We start from the raw sequence: 26,318 nt of genomic DNA, 5'->3' as shown, positions 1-26,318 counted from the left end.
TTGTTATAGAAGTAATTAATCAATTTTAAATGAAATGAAAATCCACTACCATAGTGGGAGGTACATAATAACCAAATTCTAAAAAATGAGACAAATTAATTACTTCTATAAAAACATCTGTATAACATATGAAGCCCTCTGTCATGAATCCTCATGTTATTTGGTGGAAGAAATGAGCTCCCACTTAGGTTATGTAAAACTTCAATTAAATGATCTTATCTTAGCATTAGATTGCCAATGTTCTAAATATTAAAGGAGGGTTTGTCTTACTGTCCATATTAAAGGAGGGCCCATTTGGTAGACTGTCCACATTGAAGGTGGGGCTCACGTGGTGGATGGTCTACATAAAATGTGGGCCTCACATGATGGACGATCCCATATTAATGTGGGCCCACACATGGATGGTCCATATCAAAGGTTGACCCATAATGATAAAAAAACCCATACTCAAAGTGGGTTAGTATGATGGACAACCCACTTTAAAGGTGGGGCTGACATGATGGGCAGTCCACATCAAAGGTGGGCTCCACGTGATGGGCAATGGGTATTAAAAGTTGAGCCCCACATGATGGACGGTCCACATCAAATGTTAACTCTAATGATGAGTGACCCATATCCAAGGCATGCCCTGCATGATGGACAACCCGCATTGTAGGTAGGGCCTGTACGATGAATGCTCCACATTAAAGGTGAGCTCCACGTGATGGGCGGTGGATATTGAAGGTAGGCCCCATATTATGGATAATAACATTGATGGTAGGCCCTACTCGATGGATGACCAACATTAAGAGTGGGCCTTACATAATGAATGATGCATATTAAAGGTTGGGCCATAATAATAAATGACCTACATCCAAGAAATGTTTCATACAATGGATGATGGATGTGTCAGGGACAAAACAAACTTGACAGATAATAGTTCATTATCTTGGAAGCCACATGTGTTTTTCAACTTTTTGAGTGATAAACATGTTATTTATAGAACATATTTATTGAATAAATGAAACAAAAAATTACTTACGACATAAGTTGCTTATCAAGCACATGTAGCTGTATTACAATTTCCAACGAGACATGTTGGGACTTTAGCTCATTGGATATGTGACTATTTCAATGATCGAATCCGTTTATGTGACAGGAATCCTCCCAAAAACTCCCACATTCAATACTTTTAACTTTTTGATCCTACAAAGTTACGATGACCATCCATGTTAAAAGCAAAAGAGCCAAACCATCAATTGGTTGAACCAATTGAGAGCTTTCGTTAGCTTTCCATCCACCACACAAACTGAGAATCATCATATGAACGGCCTAGATAATTGTAAGACGACCCACATTTAAAAGCTAAACTTCGACGTATTGCAAATTTGCAACCCGTTGGAATGCCTTCTAGCAAAACTCCATTTGAAATGGTGATGAACCATCGGAGTAAAGTCCAATCCAAGTCATCTTCATCGGTGCGTTGGAGATTGGGCATTTTAGTCAATTCACAGGAGCAACCTTCCTCGTCCTTCTCTCTACCTTTCTCTCACGCTCGCGCATTTCTCGGGCTTTCACTGCTGGTCCTACCTGCTTCGAGGGCCTCTCTCTCCCTCTCTCCTTCCACATACATCAAAATCCCTTTCGATCTGTTTCTCTCTCTCTCTCTCTCTCCACAGATCCTATCTCGCCTATGATTTTCCTCGATCATCCGCCATGACGAATTTCCTAGCTCAGTTCCAGACGATCAAGAATGCCTGCGATCATCTCATCATAGCAGGTAAAACCCTACTTATCTCTCTCCTTTCCTGTTACTCTCTACGAATCGAGAAATTTCATAGAATCACATTTCGTTTTTCTTCTTTTTTGGCTGGATCTCGATTGGTCGAGATTCGCATTCTTTCAGAGTAATGCGGATTTCATTTTTCAAAATTAAAAAAAATTCGGATTTGGTGAATTGCACATTCTTTTACTGGATCTGGCTTGCGTCTGATTTACATGAGTATCTGAAGAAAGGGCAAGGTTACAGTGTGAGTTCCCTACTCTGTAGGGGACAGCAGCACATTCAGATACAACTAAGAGTATGTGCACCGTGGTCCGGTTTCGTCAAGTTGTAGGCCCCAATGTGGATTGAATATAGCCTGAACTCGCCCCAGTAAATGATCCTCACTGTGCATTCCACGACCGTCGAATAGACTGTTAGAAAAAAGAAAGGTTCAGTCGTCCAAATCCAATTTAAAAAATCAGATTATTATAATTGTATGTCAGTGTTATTATTGGCAGTGGTCTATCTATAGTGGGCCCAGCAATTTGGATGATCTAATTGATGTTCCTATTTGTCACGTACTATGTATTAGAGGTGGAAATGGGCCAGGGTTGGCCCTAGCCTAACCCTGTTCCCCTAAAGCATTGGCCCCTAGCCCGGCCTGGTCCTAATTGGGCTAAAAGGGCTCTGGTCCTGGCTCTATAGGATCAACCCTGTAAGGAAAAGAGTTAACCAATCAAAGGTTTGAATAGTCGAATCTAAGAATTTTTTGGGCATCCTCCGTCAACAACAATTCCCATCGTATAAGTGGTTTGGATCATTGAAACATGACCTAATGACCCTAGATCCAACTAGTGTCTTTAGAACACACATGTACATTGAATGGGAATTGCTAACAAGTGTCTTTAAACTTCCCATTCTTTTAATGGTGGACCACTTGATAACTGGACGGGGCCATTCATCATTGGCTGGGCACGTTGCCCATTTCGGCCAAGTTGGCTCTACAGGGCTGGGCCGCCTGCCACCTATACTACATATGCTGTATACTGTGGATGCAGTTGCCAGTTGCCATTGTGCCCTGGCTATGTTTTGGATCTCAGACTGTAATCTGGCTCCTTAGATGTTAGAAAATTGTCATCGATTTGAGTGCTTGAGATTTCTCTGAGATCGATTCCATAAAAACCTAGAAGTCAAGTCATATCACCTGAGAAAGATGTTTTGCTTTTGTGTACATGTCTTAAATTGTTTGTTCTATTAAAGCTTGCTTTTTTCTGGATTTTAGGAGAACATACGTTCATCTATTTTTAGATTTTTTGAGGGTTTCATTTTTTGAATATTGATGGCAATTTTGGTGAAATAAACTGAAAACTTAACTGCGAGTCAAATCATAAATATCTATTGTATGATGCGTTCAAGTTTGAGACGTTCATATTCCTGGGATATGCTTGAATTCTCTATAAGATCCTTTATGAACATCTAAGTTTTATCATACGTGCCTTGAACCGTTTGTATAAGTAATTCCTGCTGTCTTGATTTTGGGAGAAACTGCTCCTGTTTGGTTTTGGTTTGAAGGATTTATGGGAGAAAACAAATGCCAGCTTTGTAAGCACTTGCTCTTCCATATGTCTGGCTCATATTTTTTTTTCTTGCATTACTCTCCAGTGGAAGATGTAAGCGACTTGTGGCCGACTGTCAAAGAGGCGTTTGAGGAACGTCTGCCATTCAAAAAGGCTTGTTTGAATAACAAGACTCGCAATCCGGTGTATGTAGAGAAACTGCCTGCTGAGTTCATCCTAACAACAGATGCAAGACTGCGTAGCCGTTTCCCTCAGGAGCAGTCCGTATTTTGGTTCCGGGAGCCATATGCAACTGTTGTTCTTGTTACTTGTGAGGTATCATCTTGATCTATTTGACCTAGTCAAAGTTGCTTTGTGTTTGTTGAAGTTATACCAACATAAATGTGGAGTGCATAAATTTGCTGTGTCTGTCAATTAATGAACTTTGAGTTACTAGTGCTGCTGCAAACCCCGCATCTTAGTCATTGGAAACTTGCACAAAGGTTGACGGGAAACTTGTTAAGACTTGTACTATGCATAATTTCTTTGGAAACATTCCCTCATGCCATCTCCTCCTCCTCATCATTGTCATCATCATAAGGTCTTTCTCCCAACAATTTGTGCTCGGCTTTTAATGGTTGATTTGGTTGGGTGCTACATGGTTTGAAACAGGGCATAACTTCACACAATCGGCTCTTGAGCAAGTGTGAAATTTCAGCATCTAGGTAATGAACACCAAAGCTGACATGGTGGATTGGAATTCCTTGAGAGGATCAGGGATTCGGACCTGTTTGCATGTTAAAGCACTGACTGCAGGATCCATGGATACACGTGTATCATAAGTGGGTGCAGGTGGCTCCTGGCTCCAAAATGCAGGATATACCAAGCTGTTCTGATGCAGTACGAAGTGGGATCTGAAAGCAACTTGAAAGAAACAGATTTCAGATTGTCTGTACCAGATTTTGGGTTTCAATGTGGATTTTGATTGCAAAAGTCACATGTAGGAATAAAGGAAATGGGAAATAAGAGAAGCAATAATCAGATAAGAAATCTAGGGTGTCATTTCAATACGGAGAGATGTAGGGCAAATGGAACCACTAATTTGGCCATTTGATTGGAACCATAGTGACAAATCTTGTTCTTCGCAATTTCTCGGCCTGGGAATTTTTTGAGATATTTTCAAAATGTCGAACCATAGTCCATTGCAATAACGCGCCACTTGTTGCTTTCCCATCGCCGTTAGGCGATGACAGATCACCAATTCATAATAATGCTATGCATATTTCTCCACAATTAGATTGTCTTGCCACATTGCGAGGAGTTCCTAGTAGAAAGTTGTCTCAAAATCCAATGTTAGAAATCCGTGCTTCAATCTTGCCTTCATTTTCTTCCAATTGCCTATAGGAGGAAAGTCACATTGTTGCAAGTTTTCTTTGACAACGTACCATTAGTCTTAGGCTGCAAGTTTCAGGTAGCAAAACATAGCTTGATTGCTTTTTCTATATTGTACTAGTAGAAATACTGCTCTATTGACTTTAGCTAGTTATTGAAAACCTTAGGATTCATGTTACTATCATAATTCAGAATCTCAATCTTGATATGTTTGGTGTGGCCCATAGTGCGAACATGCCTCCCTCTTTCAATAATTTGGGTAATTTTGTCGGAGGTTGTTTGTTTCTCTTGTTCCTGGCTGTGTGGAGCAATGTTGTTGGATCTTATAGCCCGACGCATAGTCCTCCACGTGGAAATCACCATTTCAGCCAGGATGCCTTGGGTCAACATCCCGGATTCCAAGTCTTCCTCACGAACATCCATAAATGTTTGACAGTGTGGATTGATTCCCTTTCATGTTTTTTCAAGAACAATCATCCGTCCTTCCGGAGTATTTACTTTGATCGTGAAACAAGCCTCCATATCGTCTAACCGTTTCATGATCAAGTCGATCACTTGCTGCAAGGTTGTTATAGTCCCATTCTGAGGTTCAATAGTCATCTAACCAGTGTAAGTCATCCCTCTTTTAGTGCTCATATGGTTGCAGATCTACGCAAAGTATACGAGAATGGCTTTAGGTGGGCCTTTTTTTTTTTTTTTTTGGAAAGGAAGAAAAGGATTGGTTTGGGTTTTATTTTTTTATTTTTCGTTATTTTGTTTTTTGGTAATGGGGAAGGTTTTGGTAGGGTGGGTTTGATGGTTTTTTTTTTTTTTTTTTTTTTTGACATGTGAAGGGGAAGGTTTTGGGAAAGGTTGGGTGTATGATAGATTATGGGTTGTTTACTGGTTTAACAACATGTAAGTTTTGATACTATGTGGATCGATATAGGGTGGTGGCTTAGGTGAGATGGAAGCTATATATGGTTTGTGGTGAAGGGCTAAAATAACAGGCTGGTTTAGGGAATTGAGCAATGTATTCCATAACAGTAATGACACCGCCTTATTGTTACAATACGGGCTGTTACGGCCTTTTTTTTTTTTCCTTTATGAAAAACCTATTTTGGCCCTGTAATGGACCATTATGTGCCCATTACAGCCATTATAGGACTGTTGCGAGCTCTTACACTTACAGGTCATAATTTCCATAATGTTTGTTATGACCCCATAATGCGTAATGGTTACCACTGCTATCGCTACGATATTGCCATTACATAACTGTTTTGGAATACCTTGAATTGAGGGTGCATTTGGGTTGAATATTGGGCCAAAATTTGTGGAAAGAAGATAGGGAAGAGAAAAGAAAAGTAAAAGAGAAAAAGCATCTCCCAAGAGCAGAACTTTCTTTGATACCAAAATATTGCGACTAGATCAAGGAAGAAACTCGTTGCAATGAAGTTCGGCGTACTGGATTGAAAGTTCGAATCACACAAGAGTTGAGCAAGCTCAATAGTCTTCGGGATGAAATTTCAGGGTTTGGTTTGTAGAATATTAGTGAAGGTTGACGGCGTTAATGCTTTTGGTGTAAATAAGGGTTGGGGTTAGGATTGTTATACTGTCCAGTTGTGCGAATTGGGTTTTGGGTACGGAGCTCATGGTACAATTTCTGTGGTGGACAGAATTTGTCTGTGATCCTTGCTGTCAAATCTTGGGATTGTTGTCATGTTTACGATATCCATTTTGGTAATTTGTAGCATACTTATTTTTAAGATCAAGCAGTATAATTTGCACTTCAAAGGTACCTATGACGTATTGTCTAGAATATGTAATTTGTTCATCTGAGGGAGTTTGGGAGGGGTTTGTTATATTCTCTGGATGATAAGCATTAATACATCTTTAATATGTCAGTGAGATAAGTTCAGGAAAAAAAATTAAATAAAGAAAAAGCAATCAACATGCGCGGGTGCTTTTTAACATGTCGATAGTTTGATTCTGTTTGCATATCAGTCTAGATGGAAGATGGATTCTAGTCTTGATCATCAAAGTATATTTTAGTTTTGCAGGTGCTGTTTTCCTTTATGTGCTCAAAGCTATGCTTATTCTGATATCCTTTTGCCTCTGTGTACTTGGCATGGCTGTGTATAGTTTCTTCCTTTCCAGGACCTTGATGAGTTCAAGACCATCCTAAAACCACGGTTAAAGTTAATTGTTCAAAACGATGATTGAGAGTGGTTTATTGTGTTCGTGTCAAAAGCTTCACCTAGCAATGACCAGGCAGTTAAATTAGCCAAAAAAGTTTATGCCAAACTCGAAGTTGATTTTAGCTCAAAAAAGAGAGATAGGTAAGCAAGCAAAAGTACTATGATTTTGCTGCTCTAGATGCTGAAGGTTCGTTAGGAGGTATTATGGTGGCTTGGAACTCGAGTAAGTGGAGAAAAGAGGACAACTGGTGCGGTGAATTTTCTGTGTCTGTGGTCCTTTTTGAGATTTCTTTTGGTCTCAGGTGGCTCTTTGCTTCTGTCTATGGGCCTTGGAAGGTTGTCTTCCGATCCGGATTTTGGGTGGAGCTTCGGGCTATTCCTTTTAGATGGGCTATCCCTTTGTGCATTTGGGGGGATTTCAACATAACCCACTTTAGTTACTAGAAATTGAATGGCTCACGGTAGACCAGAAGCGTGAAGGAATTTCATCCCGGGATCTAGCAGTTTGAATTGTTAGATATGCCTATGTCAGGAGCTAAATTCACATGGACCAACAGGAGGAGTGTCCCAATTCTGTCATTATTGACAGATTCCTGGTATCCTCGAATTGGATGGATAGGTACCAATAGCCCAATGTAAGGCTCTTCCGAGGCCTATATATGATCACAGGTCCATTACTCTTTAGGTCGACTCTATGAGCTGGGGTCCCAAACCATTCGAGTAGTGGTGGCTAGAGATTGAGGGGTTCTTCGGGCTAGTTGAAGGCTGGTGGTTGTCCTTTCAGGTTTTGGCTTTGGCAGGAACCACATTACACAAGAAGCTAAAGGCGCTAAAAGAAAATCTGAAGATCTGGAAGAGGGATATACTTGGGGGTTAGGTGGAAAGAGCAGGTATTTTGGAGGATCTCCATGCTATTGACATCGAAGAGGAGAGAGCTACCTGAAGAGGATAAAGTTAAACGTTTGAAATTTTTGTTGGACTACTTGAAGATGTTAAAGGAGGGAGAGATCAAGCGGACACAACGGTCGAGGACTCGCTGGCTGAAGGATGGGGATAAGAACAAGCGCTACTTCCATAGCATTGCTTCGGCAAGAGCTAGAACCAACATAATTTCTTCTCTTGTTGTGGACGGATCGCAGCTGGAAACAAAGAAGCAGATTTGTGGGGCAATTGTGGGGTACTATGAACAACTCTTGTTGAAAGGACATTGGATTCGGCCGAGGTTAGATAATCTTTACTATGATAGCCTATTGGAAGATCAAGCTTCTATCTTGGAAAATCTGGTTTCGGAATCCAAGCTTAAGGAGGCGGTGGACAGCTTGGATAGGGACAAAGCTCCTGGGCCGGCTGGATTCCCTATTGCCTTCTTCCAAGTGTTTAGGAGCATAGTTCGGGCAGATTTGTTAAAGAATTCTTTGAAGAAGATCACTTGCCTCGTGAATTGGGGGTGTCCATTGCGATTATCCTTAACAAATGCTACAAATGTTTTGTAGCATTTGTTAAAGAATTCTTTGAAGAAGATCACTTGCCTTGTGAATTGGGGGTGTCCTTCATTGCGATTATCCTTAAAAGTCGAAGGGGCTGAAAGTTTAGAAGACTTCAGGCCCATTAGCCTTATTGGGAGTGTGTACAAAATATTGGCCAAGATTCTTGTAATGCGATTTCGAGGTGTGTTGGGTTGTGTTATTTTAGAAAGACGAGGAGCTTTTGTGGCAGGAAAAATTCTGGATTGTGCACTCGTAGCTCACGAATGCATCGATTGTAGATTTAGAGAGAAAAATCAAGGGCTTATTTGCAAGTTGGACGTTGAGAAGGCCCATGACCATGTAGAGTGGGAGTTTCTAGATTACATGTTAGATAGGTTGGGGCGAGGATAAAAATGGAGGTGGATCCAGGTGTGCGTTAGGTCTCCATCCGTTTTGGTGCTTGTGAATGGTTCCCTAAAGGCTTCTTCAATCCGTCTAGGGGCCTTCGTCAAGGGGACCCGCCCTCCCTACCTTTCTTAGTCATAGTGAAAGCCTTTCGCTGGTTGAGAGACTAATCTCATTAGCGGCTTTAGGGTGGCCAACTTGGCAGATTAGATCTTGCACCTTCAGTTTGCAGATAGAAATTATTTTATATGATGCTAATCACTTAATGATAGCCGATCTTCAAAAAATAGTTGTGTGTTTTGAGGCGATGTCAGGTTTGAAGATCAATATTGGGAAGAATGAAATGTTGGGCATTCATCTTTCTTCAGAGGAGATCAGAAGGTTGGCTATGGTGTTCGGATGCAAGGTTGGGTTCTTTCCCTTCCTCCTACTTGGGGCTTCCATTGTGCATTGGGAAGCCTGCTAAGCATTTATGGGACAAGGTGATAGAGAGAATCGAAAGGAAGTTGTCTAAATGGAAGAGTCACTTTCTCTCCTTGGGCAACCACTTGATCTTAATCAAAACAACTTTTTCCAATATGCTGCTTTACTTTATGTCCTTGTACAAGTGTCCGCAAGCAGTTCGGGAATCATTGGACGAGTTGAGAAGGGACTTCTTATGGAGGGGATCGGAAGGCGGGAACAAGTTTCACCTAGAGGTAGTGTGTAAGCATGTTTCCCTAGGTGGTTTGGGATTATGGAACTCGTCTACTATAAACCTAGCCCTTCTCGGCAAATGGCTATGGTAGTTTTGGATGAGGGAAGGACACTTATGGTGTCAGATAATAGCTTGCAAGTACGAACTTAAAGAGGGAGGGTTAGGAGGTGAAGGAATCCTCCTCTTTATCGGGCTTCTCACATATAGAAATCAATATCGGCTTTAAGAGGGAACGTTAGGGAAGGTATTTCTTTCTCCCTAGGCGACGGCACTAGAACTATATTCTGAAAGGATTCTTAGTGTGGCGATCACCCTTTGCACCTGGACTTTCCTAGTCTAGCGATCTTTGAAGAAATAAAAGTGGTGGATTGTTTCTCTTATAGTGGCTCCTCGACATGTTGGATGCTCCCATGCAGGAGGAATCTTTTATATAGTGAGATGGAAGAGCTTTTCTCCCTCCTCGCCCATCTTCGGTACGTGTCTCGTGGAGCCAATTCTATGGTGTGGGATATTCATAGCTTGGGTTGGTTCTTAGTTAGCTTTTTTTATAAAATGCTTTGCTCGGAGACGACGATCTTAGATGGAGGTCACACATCATTTCAGGTCTTAGGGAGTACCTCGTAAGGTTGTCGCTTTCATTTGGTTCGTGGGCAGAAAGAAGTTGTTGACCATTCACAACCTTCAGAAGCGTGGCATGGCTATCTCGAACATGTGTTGCTTGCGTAGACAACATGCCGAATCCATCGACCATCTCTTCATCTTTTGTCATTCACCTTCAAAGTGTGACGTACTTCATAGCATTATTCATATGTCGTGGATTATGCCGTGTTCAGTTAGAGACTTCCTTTGGGCATGACATGGTGGTGGTGTGACAAAGAAGGTTACGGTTATCTGCAGCTGATTTTGCTTGCCGTGTGGTGGGCTATTTAGGGTGAGCAGAATGGATGATGCTTTCGGGACTCCTTAGGATTGAGTGAGGCCTTGGTGGACTCCATTAAATTGTCTTTTTTTTTATATAAATAAAATAAAATTAAAGCAACGGGATAATATAAATAAAAAAGGAGAGAATACAGAAAGCAGAAAGGAAAAGCACATCTGCTGAGGTAGTAGACAACCACTAACAGCCTAGAAAACAAAGATCGCAATCTTTCAATCCCTTGACATTAACCGCCCATTCGAACAGCAGCCTTTTGGCCCTGGAACCAACTGCGTAAGCAGAAGAAGAGTTGTCATTGAAGCATCTTTCATTTCTCTCTTCCCAAACAGACCACCAAATTGCTAAAATGGACATTCTCCAAATAGTCGTTTTGATTTTTCCTAGTTTGAAACCTTGCCACGTCGATAGAAGGTTGAGGGCCAAGTCTGGAATGCACCAACTAATCTTGAACCGCTGACAAAAGTCGACCCAGATTTGAGAAATAAAGGGGCAGTGCACCAGAAGATGGTTCACCGTCTCTGCTTCTTGCATGCAACATAAGCAGGCATTGACAATCTGCATTCCCCTCCTTTTGAGGTTATCTATAGTTAAAATTCTGTTTCGATCCACCAGCCAGCCAAAACAGGTGAATTTGGGGGGGCACTAAGTACCTCCAGATGAAGGGGGAAGCAGGGACGGACGGATGCGATTTAGGGGCGATGTGGGAATAGAAGGATCTGACCGTGAAGGAGTTGGTTTTGTCAAGCCTCCAGATAAGTCTGTCAGGCGAGGATTGCTGCGGCATGGTCTTGGAGATGCAGTCTAGGAGATCCACGTATTCAGAGAGTTCCCAGTCGTAGATGTTTCTTGAGCATCTCACATCCCAGACTGTTTGGGCAGCAGTAATTGGGAAGCAGTTAGAAATGAAAGTGTTTTTGATTGGGGCGAGGCGGAAGATGGTTGGAAAGCGGGTTTTCAGCAGTTCTTCACACACCCATAAGTCTTCCCAAAATCGGATGGCAGTTCCGTTGCCCAGCTCGAAACTTATGTTCTGGAGGACTACCTGCTTCGACCAAAGAATCCCTTTCCATAAGTAGGAGGCCGTGTAGGAAGAGGAGTCTTTGGTCCACCAACCGCTTGGGGAAGAGCCATACTTTCCTTTGATTATCGAGGTCCAAAAGGCATCACCTTCAGCACCTAGCCTCCAGGTCCTTTTACTGAGCAGGGCTTGATTCATAATTTTCAGATTTTTTACATTAGCACCGCCTTCTCGGAATATATTGCAAACTTCCTTCCACTCGAGGAGATGGATCTTCCTCTGATTTTCCTTCCCATACCATAGGAAATCTCTTCTAAGGTTGTCGATGGACTGCAACACAGAAGAGGGGCATCTGAACAAGGACATGAAGTACAAAGGAAGGTTGGAGAGGGCTACATTGATAAGGGTTAGCCGGCCTCCCAAGGATAAATAGTGACATTTCCATCTTGCCAGGTATTTCTGGAACTTATAGATTATCTTATCCCATAGCGATTTAGGGGGAGGGCCAACGGAAAGGGGGAGGCTCACAAAAGAGGTGAGAAACAAATCTATTGGGCAACCAAGGGTAGTAGCAAAATTGTGGAGATCCTCTAATTGCACGTTAATCCCGAACAACTTTAACTTCGCCATGTTGATTCTCAGCCCAGAAACAGCCTTGAAGCAGTGAAGGGCTATGTGAAGATCATCGATATATATTGCAGCTGCTTCGGAAAAGATGAGTGTATCATCGGCGAAGTGAATGTGGGTAGTGGGATAAGATAATCTGCAAGTCATTAAATTGTCTGTTTTTGAATGGGTTGCCCTCTTTAATGTTGAGGCTAATTGTATTAAGTCAATCTTAGGGTTGTAATCCTTTTGGGATCCTTTCCTTGTATTCTTTTCCTATTGTGCTTGCAAGCGGGCCTTTAATAACATTTTCATTATCCCTAAAAAAAATAAAATAAAAATCTTGGTGCATTTTAGAAAGTTTGCAACCCAAAGTAGCACAAACGAGGTGAATGATGCTAAATGATGTACCCCACCACTTGTGCTGTGAAGAGATGTTTCTACTGGAGTATGATTCTTCTGACACTACTGACTATTTTTTTTTTTTTGATGAATCATGGTGGGTAGTAATGACGCCTCCCATGCCCATTTTGTTTTTATTGTTGTTTTTATACTTTGGCATTGTGATTGGTGACACACAGGCACTCATTGATGGCAGTGCGATTGTAAGCATAACTGAAACTTAATTGTCCAAATTTTGGGACTTACTGTAATCAGATGATAAAAAAATTCATGTTTTTTAAGCGATCCTAACCTATAGCTGTCCATATCTTGCCCAACAATCAGCCACTTTAGAAATCAAATGTGTAATATTCTAATTTGTGGCCATCAAAATTGGGGCCCACGATCTTTGATGGTTTCATTTAAGCTACTTCTATACCATGTTTGCAGTTTCTTAATCATGAATATCCCATGAGACCTTGGGAGAGTGTAATTTTTGGGTTTGCTCCATCCAGAATTGGATCGGTGATTTGGCAGGTCTAGGTTGCCACCAACTCCTCCGTGTATGGTTGAAGAGTCGCCACCATTTTTAAAATGCTCATGAACTATCATGTAAGTCTAGCTTGAGTTGAAATATCATCACAAAGTGTGATGGTTGAAACTCTCGTAGGGTTTGATGGTGGGCACGTGCGACTAAGAAATTGTATATGCGTGAATTGATGGGTACCCAAACCTGGCTGAATCCGGGTCAAGGAAATCAAATATGGTACCTAGACTCGACATGTCTTGGACATTTGTATGGTTGAAGAGTCACCACTATTTTTAAAATGGTCATGAACTATCATGTGAGCCTAGCTCAAGTTGAAATAATGCTACAAAATGTGATGGTTCATACTCTTGCAAGGTTTGATGGTTGATACGTGCCATTGAGAAATCTACGTGTGAATTGACGGTTACCCAAAGCTGGCCGAATCTGGGTCAAGGACATCAAATTTGGTACCCATACCTGACATGACCTGAACTAACAAGATCAAGGCCTCGATTAGTTCAAGTATGGGTCTAGTAGGATTCGATCCGTTGACAACCCTAGAGAAGATATCCTAAATAAAGATTTATTTCATAATTTTTTGATTATCATATATGCATATCTTTCGTATCAACTTAGGACTCAGGGAGTATGATTGCTTCTTGTAATGATCTTATCTTATCCATTTTTTAAAAAATATTATTATTTAAATAAGACATTTATTTAACAAAGGGCAAAAGTAAGGATATAAAATCCATTAAAGTGAGGATTGGGAGCACACCTTTAGATCGTTAAGGATAGAGGCTAAATTCTTCTTTGATGGATATCTCCTTGAATCGCAGATGATAGTGGAGGACTAATTCCTTTGCCAATGAGGGAAATTCACCTAATTAGCAAAGTTCTCCAACCTAGTTTTAATCACCAAAAGTTCTGCTTTCTTAAGAGTTTCCAATCCTACTTGCCCAAAAAAAAAAAAGAATTTGATGATGCCATTTTCAACCTTTGCTTCCTCAATACCTAGATTCCCCTGGATTACCCAAGGAGCCTCTGTCCACATTGAGCTTCCAGAAACCTGGATGAGAAGGACTGCAGGGTGGCTTTAGAAGGCTTCCAAGGTAATTATCAATGACCCCCGTCCATGCATGGATGAGGTCCAAGTTGTGAATTCATCGAACATATTCGAGACAACCCCAATTAGCCAATTCTGACTTCATCTTGGTTACAAGAATGACCCGACTTAAGAGAGGAATCGTAAAAAAATGTTCTATTTCTTTCCTTGCAAACTCCCCACATAATTTTGCGAGGCATGATCCCATCGGGACATGAATTCACCACCATTCTAACCGTCCACTAACTGTCACGCCTCGAAAATCGAAACTTGACTATGGTGACCCTGATCCCGAGTTATAGGGTGTGAACTATAGTTTCATATATTTATTCACCCCATTAACATTCAAATCATCATTCTTCCAAACCAAACCATAATTAAATCATCAAAACCACAATGAAACTAATTTAAGCTTAAAATTTAAACTTCAAAATTTCAATTCTACTATCATCGGTGAATCCTCTCATCACTTAACTTTCTTAATTTTGTACAATTTCTCAAAAAAATAAAAAAACAAACATAAAAATAAAACTAAGAACTAAATCTAATGAATGTTGCTATTTAAGTATGCTTCATCTTCATTTCCTCTCTCATCCTGCAAACCTACAATTGTTGTTGATTTGATGAGCTAGAAGCCCAATGAGATCATTTCCACAATGAATTTGATACAAACTTGAGAATGGAAAGAAAAGCACGGCTTAATAAGATAACTGTCGAGACAAATATACATAAAGGAAGTACAACTCAAGACAAGGATTAAGGATGTTATGAATTTAAAATAGACCTGATAGAGATAGGTAAAACATATAGCAAGATGCAATGCCATGATTCAAAATTCTCAGAATAGGTACGATGTCATGATGCATTAGTTATGCATGTAATGCGGGTATGATCTCCTAGGGAACCCCCGCTCGATCTCGCCCAATGTGGCAATCATCCTTGCCGTAAAGGCCAAGGGAATTCTCTCTCGATCTTGGCCACCATATCAATCAATATAAATTTTAGTTCAATGCGTTCCATAATGAGACATGCTATGCAATCATCAAGCACTCTATGTTTTCAATGCAATTCAAGCAAATCCAAGCATACAGGTTCAAACACTCACAATCATGATGTATATAAACATAAGAATTAACATGCAATGTAAGGTACACATGTTAGAATACATTAACAGTTTAAGAATTTTATGAATCAAGAATACAAGATAAATTCAAGAAGAATAGACATCGCAAATCAAATTCAAAAGAGGTAATGATAGGCCCATCATCAACATAATACAATCAAGAAAACACATCAACTTTCAATAAATTAAAGGATGTAAAGTCGAGGGGAGCGCCTTTGAGTCAAAGGGAAAAAAAAGAGGCTATTCCCGATTCACAAAGGATCGAATTCAAAGCGAAAATGGCTAGCCTCGGCGCAAAAGGGCTAGGCTTGGATTAATAAAGGAACTATCACAAATACACATGATGTCAAATTTTATAGTAAGGAGGATCCCATACCAAGGATCATGAAACGCACAAAAAAGATGAAAATTCAACAGGAGGAAGGATGTATGTAAGAAACTAGAATTAAAGAAAGGAAATGAAAAGTAGAGGATCACTCACATATAGTTTTCCACTCGGTTCTGACTCAAATCGGGCTTGACTCGGCTTGACTCGATACGACTTAGTTTGACTTAGTCGCGACTCGGTTTTAACCTGTTCTCGAATTCAATGCACAACTTTTTTAGTTGAATGCTCCACTTTCTTAGGGGTTCCCAACACTTTGCTGGAATAAAATTCGATTCAACTGGTCTTGACTCGGTCCAGACTCAGCGGGTTGACTCTTGTTTTCTTCTTATTCTTTTTTTTTTTTTCCCTTCCCTCTTCTTCTTTATTCTTCGTTCTTCTTCTTAGTCCAAGACCAAAGGCTGGATTCAACTCAACCCAACTTGACTCTATAGGTCCTGACGAGTTTCGCTCAACGGACCAATTCTCTCTCGTTTCTCTCTCTCTTCCTCCAATTGTAGGAGGGTTTTTATAGGCTTTCTCTTATTTGGAGAATTCCGAAAATTAGAGTCACATGAGGATTGGGCATTTGAGTTTACACAATTTCTTAAAACGACATGTTTTCCGTACGCGTTTGAGCTTTCTTTCGAAATTTGTCGATCGGTTTGATACATCCATAGTGTGGCATTTGATCTTGGTCAAGAACCAGTGATCGTATGGTCATTTGTTGGTCCTCTATATGAATGGTTTGGGTCCTTAAATAGTGGTAAAACAAGATTCTACGACTGTTGTTGTTTGATGAGGACGATGGGGGTCATTAATGGTGGAATCACAACTGGGGGTTATTTCTTTGCAGGGTTTCTTCTAGGCAGTCCAGATCATTCATATGAAGCTTATAGAAGTGAGGATTTGAAGCTTCTTCCAACTTTGGTCGGTGGATTCAGATTTAGAGAGGTTCTTGGGTCGTGCGTGCTTATGGTTGAGAATCGTAGAGAACGCGATTGTTTCGATTGGTTTTGAATTCTTGTGCATGAAGTCATAGGAATGGAGGCGTAAGATGATTTATGGATTGCCATATAGTGATCTTAAAGATCCGGAGTGGCTAGACGAGAATCCGAGTTGGCTTTGGTTACTCTCTCGGGCTTTCGTAGTGACAGTTATGACGACCGACTTCTGGCACTGGAGTTAGTAATGGACAGATTTGATTGCCCTAATGCATGGTGAAGATCGACAGCGTTATAATTTTCGATGTTGTGGCAACGCTTTGGAGGAGGAAAATCGATTTCGGATGGGAAAATCAGTTTTCAGAGGAGACGTTTTTGGGTATATCTTGACCACATGAACGATGATGGTTTATACGTATGAGGTCCATAATTTGGATGGTTTAGATCTGCTGATGATGGGATCTTTCGGTTGATGCTTGCTGTATTGAGATGAAGAAAACAGAAGGTGTTTCCTTCCAAATTGGGAGGGAAACTTGTTGTACACTGGGCTGCCAATTAGCCTTCATGCTCACATGCTTGGTCTATATGTATGATCAACCAGGGGTTGAGTTTGTAGTCATCCAGTGGTCGTGGTGTCCGTTGGTCCACCCGATGTACGACTTAGATTATTGAAAGATGATTTCAATCAACTATCTTGAATGAATGGCTATAAATGCTTAGATTTGAAATTCAATGGTCGGATCAGCTTTAAAATCACGAGTTAAGGGTCCACGAGGTCCCTTTGGTGCGTTTAGGTGAAGATGTTTGGTCAGACATCCGGATCAACAGTCTAATCATGCTCTTATTGGATGAGGGTGTACAATTTGAGTTATTCGCGCAACTCTCCTAAAACCTTTTTAGTTTGGGATACTACAGGACACGTGGGATTCTTCCTAATGGATTTGTGGTCTCCAGGAATACGCCTAAGCGTGTCTTAGTGTGGAATGTAAATCGGTAGATTCGACGGGGATCATCCGTGGATCGCAAAGAAGGTCGTTTTGTGATTTCCAGGCAGGTCATCCATTAGATATAACGCGAAATCCGATGGACGGTGGATCTTGTGAGTTAGGTCCTGAAATTGAAGATGTACGGTTCAATTGTAATGTCTGAGTATTGTCTGAAATTTCATCACGATTGGGTTCCTAGAAATAGTTTTTTTTTTTTTTTCGCCTTGAGGTTTAGTGTCAGCTATGCATATATACACCGTGGAAAAACTTAAGATGATCAATGGCGTGTTTATAGCCATTGGAATCAAACTTTAACGGTCTAAAGTACTCAGTGTACTTGAATTAGGATGATGGGTTCAAAATCAAAGATGCTGGGATGTAAATGACTAAGATGGCCTCTTTGTCTATTTAGTGATGATGTAAGGGTGCAGACTGGAATCAAGCAGTTGGATAGCTTAATCAGCCTATAAGGAGTCTTCCCAGCAAGTTGGATTGTTATAGAATCAAGTGGGTTAGGATATATGTTGGCTCTGGATTTGTAATAGGATGTACATGAGGGCAAGGTCGTTAGATCATGATTCTGATGTTAGGTTAAAGATTTACTTGGGTGGCAAGTAAGATAAACGGGTCCAATTCTCGAATGGATGTGTATATAAGTGGATATGAAGATCTCGTAGTTAGTTTACTATGGTTGGGTGGCCAAAAATTGAAGTGGTTGATCTTATATCTTCAGCTAGTGATAATGAATAGTTTCAGCGGTTGGCTTCGTGAACTATCGAGTACATTAGGATATACGCAGATCTAAGGTTAATTCTAGTTTAGATGTGAGAGTATAAGAGGGTGTGCATGCACGTTTATCTAAGCATTTCTAAGAAAATTTTCTACTTGTTAGATTACACATGTTTACCCATGTGAGAGAGCACTCGTGTGCCTACTCGTGTGGAAAATTTTCGGGATATTACACTAGCTCTGCAATTTTGTTAGAGGGACGTAGGAGTCATAAGATAAAGTTATCTTAAGATGTGGCACCGTGTTGAGTTAAACTTTCGTGGTGTTTAAACTCATCTAGGAATGCATCGTATGGAAGATTTTGTATCTTTCTTCTTCTTCCTCTTCTATGTTATTTAAAATTTTTTTTTTTTTAAATTTTTAAAAGAACCCAAAAACAAAGAAAAAGAAACGAACCAAAAGAGCAAAACAACAACTATATTAGTGGCAATGCATCCCCAACAACAATTGCAGGTAAAGAGCTTCCCTTCCTAGTAAGATTATCAGCCACTGAATTCACTTGCCTCGTGACATGAGACAAGGAAATGGAGGCAATTTCACTTAACTCTCTAATTTCCTCCTTCCAACTGGCTCAGTGTTCGGTATTGGTATCACTACAAGTTTCGTTGCCTGGGGATGTGGAAACATTATCAATATCACCGGTAACCGAAAATGCGGGGAAACATAGGGAAAACAGTGGAACTTTTCTATAAAACTTCAGGAGATGCTAAAATACACATATTTGCATAGTTACGAATAACAAAAATTAGAAAAAGAATGCATACATAATAAGTTTTCATTTAATGGGGGCCTAAAAGCATGTGTTATCATAAGAAACCAATCCAACCATCCCATACATCTCATCTATCCATCCAACCATCAAAACATCCATCAATATTTCAGAATATCGACAACACATGATATTTTGCTGAGAAATCGTTGGCAATTGGAAAGGAAACCAAAGATTGTGATCTCGATATCGCCCATTTTGCAATAATGATAGTATCGCGATACGATCTGGCCATGTTGCAATAACAATAGTATCGCGATACGATCCATATTATTGTCGACAATTTGAACACTGCACACAACCATGTGACCATATGAAAAATTTGAAATGGATTTTTTTTTTAAATTTTTAATAAATATATTTTTGGCAATCTCGAGACATTGACAATATTATTGAGATATCATTGATCCACTAGCGATACAAGCAACACCTGGAATTTACAGTCTAAAATATTGGCGACACATTGGCGATATCGATACATTGGAGATACTTAGCGATACATCGCTGATGCCTATAATTTCTGACACTGCCAGTGCTATTGGCATCGCTACCTGTGTTATCAGTATCGCTGAGCTGGAGATACGGATAATATTGAGGATATTTCGATAATATCGGGGATAGCAGAAAGATGATCGAGCCCAATTGATGGTGAGACAACGTCATTCGAACTGTTATGAAATGACTCCTATCCCTGCTGGGCCCAGGTTGCCAAGGGAGCTACCATCCACATTCAATTTCCAATGCCCTTGTGGAGGGGGAACACATGCAAGCCTGACTGCGACCGGGTGAACTTGGTCCTCCAATACTGCATTCCATCCTCTGTGAAGCTCCACAATGTGCTAGCTGTTGAAGTCCTTGCGTCAGATTCCCAAGAGATGATCAGGCTTTTCACCTTCAAAGCTATTCTATCCGGAGACTTTGATTGGTTACAAAAGGCGCGATTGTTTCACTCCATCCAGATAGCCCACCAGACTGCTGGAAGGAATAGCTGCCACAATAGTTTTCCTTTCCCTGAAAACAGTACATTTTCCATGGTTCCTGCATAAGATGAATAGATTCTGGCACAACCCGCATAACACTGAGGAGCCTTAGAAGAGGAGACCATGTGCACTAAGAGAATGGACATTGGAGAAGAATATGATTCATGGACTCTTCAGCTTTATGACAGGTAGCATACATTCACAATAAGAAGAGGAAAACTTAGAAGAGGATAACTTTGTATCTTAGTTATTTTTTCTCAATGATTTTTAGGGTAATTGGCTACAGCTGTCGGTAAAATCTTCTGAACTCTTAAGGCTTTGTGAAACAGAATTATTGAATTTAGGCATATATTATGACACTCGCGAACATGAGTAAAGTCCACTTTGCCTGTGCAATATTATCTATTTTTCTTGAAGGGAAATCTTGTCATTTCATTAGGTGTTATCATGTGCACAATTCTAGTTGGCACTTGGCATGGAGTAGTATTACTTGTTGTCTGAGGCAGTCATAAAAAAAAAAGTAAGATGTGAGGTTCCACAATCCACACTTATCACCTAGTGGCATCTAATTTCTCTTGGTGTTTCATCGTTTCTAGTTTTCAATTCATCTTAGAAAAAATCACTGCTCCAATTGCAATCCTAATCTAGAAAGAACTCTTCGCTCTGTTCAAGTTTCCAATCCTAAATTTAGAAGTTGCTGCTTGTATTATGTAAGGATTACTATTTGCTATCTACTATCCTGCATCGCTTGGATTTTGACCTTGACTTCTCTTTACAGATGATTTTTCAAACAAATCCCAGAACCAAGCATTTCAATATTCAGAGGAAACCATTACCTCTGGAACCTTCTTTACTTCTGCGGGAGGCAAATTGTCGGAGGGCTTCCCTTTCGGCTGGAAATGTGTTTAAATTATTCGATAGTCGCCAGGGTCCTATTGATGTGTAAATGAAAATGTAGTGTTGTTGGATTTTCAGGGTTCTCTTTTAATCTTTTCTCTACATTTTCTTGATGATTTCTAGAAACTTTATATAATTGATATGCTGGCAGCCCAGGTTCTGATGGATTTTCGAGGCCATCTCCATCAAATAAAGCACATGTGAGCACTATGTCACGAATTAACTCTGGACCTGGAAACCTTGAGAGCTCTTCTTTATCACTTGATAGGCCTATGAGACTTTCAGAAATCCATGTTGCTGCAGAACATGCGCTGCGTCGTACAATTTCGGATCCTGATTTCTGGAAATCACTATCATCCAGTCAGGAATTTGAGGTAAATATTCTTCCTATTTTGCCTGGGGAGTCAGTTTTTCTTTTCTTTCCCCCCCAACAATAGGGATTAGAAGTTGCTGTAACAATTTATATTATTGGGCTGCCGGCTGCCCATCCTGTCTTTTGAATAGGAATTTTGTGCAGCTTTACTAGGAGACCAGCCAAACCCAGCTGGTTTAAGTTTCAGGCCTGAAATTTTGTTCCTGGGCCCCTGGTCCTGGCATGCTGGCCTACCAGTGTTGTCAAAATCCTACAATTTACGATTCTGGTCAAATCTTAAGCAAAATGATTTGATTCACAACTTGAATCCTTTTTAGATGAATCCTATGATTTACGAATCAGATTATACCTGTTCTTTTATATTTTAAGCTTTACTTGGCTTTCATTTTATGTTTATAAATTGGTGGGGGCTTTAAGATTACTTTATTATATCTTTACAAGAGATTACATGATAGATATTCTCTTTGATGTTCAATCGTTTTGCATTTTCTTATGATTTCTTACTTCTTAATTGGTTGAAACACCAAATTGATATAGTATTAAATAATGTTAATGGTGGCCGCAACAGCTGGCCTTATGGTTGTTATGATGCATACTATAATGGCCATTACACCCTCATAATGGCTGTTACGGCCCCATAACAATTGTTACACCCTTCATAATGGCCATTATGGCCTTGTAACAGTTGAACTTTTTCTGAAGGAAAAAAATGTATTGGCCCTCTATCGGCCATGTATTGGCTTGTTACGAGTTAATTTGTTCAAATTGAGCATTACGGTCCCATATCATGTAACGGTCACCACCATTACCGTCACATAATAATTGTCATGATGTAATGTAGCCATTAAAAAAAAAAAATCATACGCATGACTTACCTGGAATGTTTTTTCATAGATGGTTGCGATCATGTTGACCTATATGTATTGTGGTCATGATGGTTAGAAATCAAAATATCTTTTTTTGCTGGTCTACATAATCAAATGCCGCTTTTCCAATGTGATTCTATGCTCAAGAAAGGTAAAAAAAGGACTTCAATTATTAAAGGATTCTTGGATGTTTTTAAGGTAAACTTCTTGAATGACAAAACATAAAGGCAAGTGAGAATCTTTTGACACTATCATGATATATTGGTATTACTTGGTGCATATTGATGGGAAATGGATTTTTATTTTTTTATTTTTTTCTGAAGGGTGACAATTTATTAAAAAAGCAGCAAAAGCCGAAAGAATACAAGGGAAGGAATGAGAGAGAAAAAAGAAAACCCCACTACAAGACCCAAAGGTCCTCCCCCACCCGCGAGCCACCAGCTAAGAAAAGCACGCCCTCCACTGAAACATGAGATCTAGTAGAACAGAAAACCGTAAGGGATTGCTAAGGGTGTCCCTAAAGCACCTGAAATTTCTTTCCTTCCAAAGGGCCCTTAACCCTGCTAAGAAGAACAATCTCAACCTCTTGAATGGCTTTTCTACATAAAGGAGTCCAAACCTTTCCCATGGAAGAGAAACAACTACTAACAGAGAGATCCGGATCCAACGTGACTTGGGCAAGGCTCGGGTAGACCTCTTGCAAAGTTCTATCACCAAGCCAAACATCCTTCCAGAATCTCACCCTCACCCCATCCCCCACTCCGTAAACCATCCCTTCAAGAATGCTTTCTTTAAGCTTCATAATTTGCTTCCAAATCCCTATGGCGCTATACAAGGCTGCACTATTGGGCCACCAACCTGCCCTATCCACACCATACTTTCTTATGATCACCTCCTTCCACGAGGCCCCCTCAGCCCCAAACTTCCCAATCCATTTCCCCAATAAAGCTTCATTCATGGATCCCAAGGGACGGATACCCACCCCCCTACCTCTTTCGGTCTACACACATCTGACCAATTCATGAGATGAAACTTTTTCTTTACTTTCCCACCTTGCCATAGGAAGTCCCTTGTGAGGATTATTGAGTTTTTATTTATATTTTGCAGATTTTTTTTTTTTCAAAATTTTAAGAAAATCATTGAAAATCATATGGTCTTCGATAAGATTTGCGATTCGATATGATTCAACCCTTATTACGATTTGCGAAATGATAACGATTTTGACAACATTGGGGCCAGTAGGTAATGGCCAAGACCAGCCCATGGAAGATACAGATTTGGACTTTGGCTGGGCACGGGATCATAAGTGTTGGGAAATATAAGCTTCGGCCTCGCCCACATACTTCTTGGGACAAAAGGTTGGGCCCTAGCTGGGCCAACTGGCATAAGAAATAAACCTGAGTCCACTCAGTGAAAGGCTTGTCCTGGGAGCTTGACAGGCCAAGCCCAACCCATTGATAGCCCTACGCTTTGCCATGCATTTTGTTGCATGGACATGTCAAACTGTGTTATCCATGTGCTTTTTCTGTCGATTTTTTAAGATATTTTTGCTCTCTCAATTGTAATTACATATGAAAAATCATAACTTTTCCCATTGCAGCAAAAATATCTCAAGCTAACAAAAGGTGCTGCTGACAATTACCACCATTCTTGGTGGAAAAGAAATGGAGTTGTCCTTGATGGTGAAATTGCAGCTGTCTGCTATAGACATGGTAATTATGATCTGGCTGCAAAGTCATATGAGAAGGTCTGTGCTCTTTATGCTGGTGAAGGGTGGCAGGAACTCTTGGCAGAGGTCCTCCCAAATCTTGCAGAGTGCCAGAAGATACTCAATGATGAAGCTGGCTATCTCTCATCTTGTGTCAGATTATTGGCCCTTGATAAAGGTTTATTCCTGACTAAAGAGCGCCAAGCTTTCCAGTCAGAGGTTTTGCGCCTTGCACATAGTGAAATGAAGCACCAAGTACCGCTGGATGTATCATCATTAATCACATTCTCTGGAAATCCTGGCCCTCCACTTGAGTTATATGACAGGGATCCTGGCACTCTATCAGTGACAGTCTGGAGTGGCTTTCCTGATGATATAACTCTCGAATCGCTTAGTCTTACACTTATAGCAACATTTAGTGCAGATGAAGGTGCAAAGGTATGCTCTGTGTTGCTGTCATATCTCGTTGATTTTCATTACAGTAACAAATAATTATTTGAGTTGCTTTTTCTTCTTCTTCCTGGACTATCAGTTCCAGTAAAATGAATCATGTGTTTAACTTTTCAGCTGATAAGAAGCTCCACTGCTACCGTACTAAGGCCTGGTAGGAACACTATTACCCTTTCCCTACCACCACAAAAGCCAGGTTCATATATCTTGGGGGTTCTTACGGGACGGATTGGGCACTTAAGTTTCAGATCTCATAGTTTCTCCAAAGGAGGTCCCCCGGACGGCGATGATTTCATGAATTATGAGAAGCCAACCAAACCTGTCTTGAAGGTACATCTCTCTCTCTCTCTCTCTCTCTCTCTCTCTCTCTCTCTCTCTCTCAAAAGCCAATTCCATGGTCCTGGCTCCTTGGAGGAAATTCAACTGATAGCACTATGGGAACTCCCTTCCACCATCAGGGACTCAAAAAAGGGTTTGTGAAAATTCTAAAACCTTCATGAGCAATGAGAGCCTCTGCTTTCGTAGAATGAATGTTATTCTTCAAAAATAAATAAGAACCAAGGCTATTTCATGGCAACATCTCCTTATGTACTTTCTATGAATGCCTCGAATTCTACACAAACCCAAACTACCAACAAAACACCCATCAAGTTGACTTTCCAAATGCCGGCCTGGGGAGATGAATGAAGAAGCTTTGCCTTGGGGATCCTCTCCATCGAGCTAATAGCCACTTACTGATTGAAAATGGTCATTCCCCATGGTCCCATTGAATTCAGGCCAAATGATAGCCCTACTAAGGATAGGAAGTGATTCTTCTTTTAACAACTTGTCCAAAGATGATTTGTTATATATATAAAAAAATCCTACTATTTCTTTCTTTTGGCAACTCCCACATGATGGCACAAGAAAGCCTTCTCCAAATAATGGTGCCTTTAAAATAGCAAACTGCTCTAATGCGGGGGCATTTTCACACCAGGCTCGAGTGGGGTTGCTTGTGGGATGTAGGGGCGCACTCGGGGTGGGTGGCCTGCATAACCCATGGATTTGGGGTCCGTGGAGGTGGGTGGCTCGTGTGAGGCAGAGCCCATGGATTTGGGGCCCACGAGAGGGCGGAACCCATGGATTTGGGGCCCATGAGGAGGGTTCGGCCGAGGACCTAACCCATGGATTTGGGGCCTGGGCTATGAGATAAAGGGATTAATTCGCCATGCTCTATCAGTTCGAGCTTTTAGAGCAAGTGGTTAATTGTCCTGCATAAAATTAGTATCAGAGCGAGAGGTCTCGTGTTCGAGACTCCTCACCGAGGGTGATTAATGCGGGGCCTTTTCACACCGGGCTCGAGTGGGGTTGTCTGTGGGATGCAGGGGCACACTTGGGGTGGGTGGCCCGCATAACCTATGGATTTGGGGCTCGTGGAGGCGGGTGGCTCGTGTGAGGTAGAGCCCATGGATTTGGGGCCCACGAGGAGGGTTTAGCCGAGGACCTAACCCATGGATTTGGGGCCTGGGCTATGAGATAAAGAGATTACTTCGCCATACTCTAATAGTTCGAGCTTTTAGAGCAAGTGGTTAATTGTCCCGCATTAGCTCATCTAACCCAGTTTCAAATAATTCCCTAAAGATCCATATTGTATAGGTCCTTAAAACTCTGGCTCATCATGCCAAAGAAGGATTTTGTAGCCAAAATGCTGTCTTGGAACCCTGTTAAATCTTGTGATCCTTGTAATTGGACTCTATGAAGACATCTATCAATATTTTATTGAGCATTTCAAGTCATTTATCTCATCATCCTTAAGGTTCTAGCAAAATAACACATAATTCTGCTTCTTATATATTCATCACATTCCTTTATCATGGCACCTTTGTGGGAGGTAGTGTTTTAAATAGCGTAGCATTCAACCATCTGTAGCGTGTAGCATAAGCTGCACGATACTTTATTTTTTTAATTAAAATAATTTAAAATAGGATAAATCATATAAATAAATATAAAAATAGCAAAGAAAATTAAAGAAAAAGGCATATGATGTCAAATAGATCACTAATAAAAGAACAAAAAA

General features: G+C 40.6%; 1 pseudogene; it reads left to right on the top strand.

Annotated features, from left to right (window-relative positions):
* The first annotated feature begins 1,456 nt into the window (after positions 1-1,456).
* On the top strand, positions 1,457-24,757 carry LOC131244229 (trafficking protein particle complex II-specific subunit 130 homolog; annotated as a pseudogene).
* The last annotated feature ends 1,561 nt before the right edge of the window (positions 24,758-26,318 follow it).

The sequence above is a fragment of the Magnolia sinica genome, chromosome 1, assembly GCF_029962835.1.
Source record: "Magnolia sinica isolate HGM2019 chromosome 1, MsV1, whole genome shotgun sequence".
Classification (NCBI taxonomy): Eukaryota; Viridiplantae; Streptophyta; class Magnoliopsida; order Magnoliales; family Magnoliaceae; genus Magnolia; species Magnolia sinica.
This window is presented reverse-complemented; position numbering and strand designations above follow the sequence as displayed.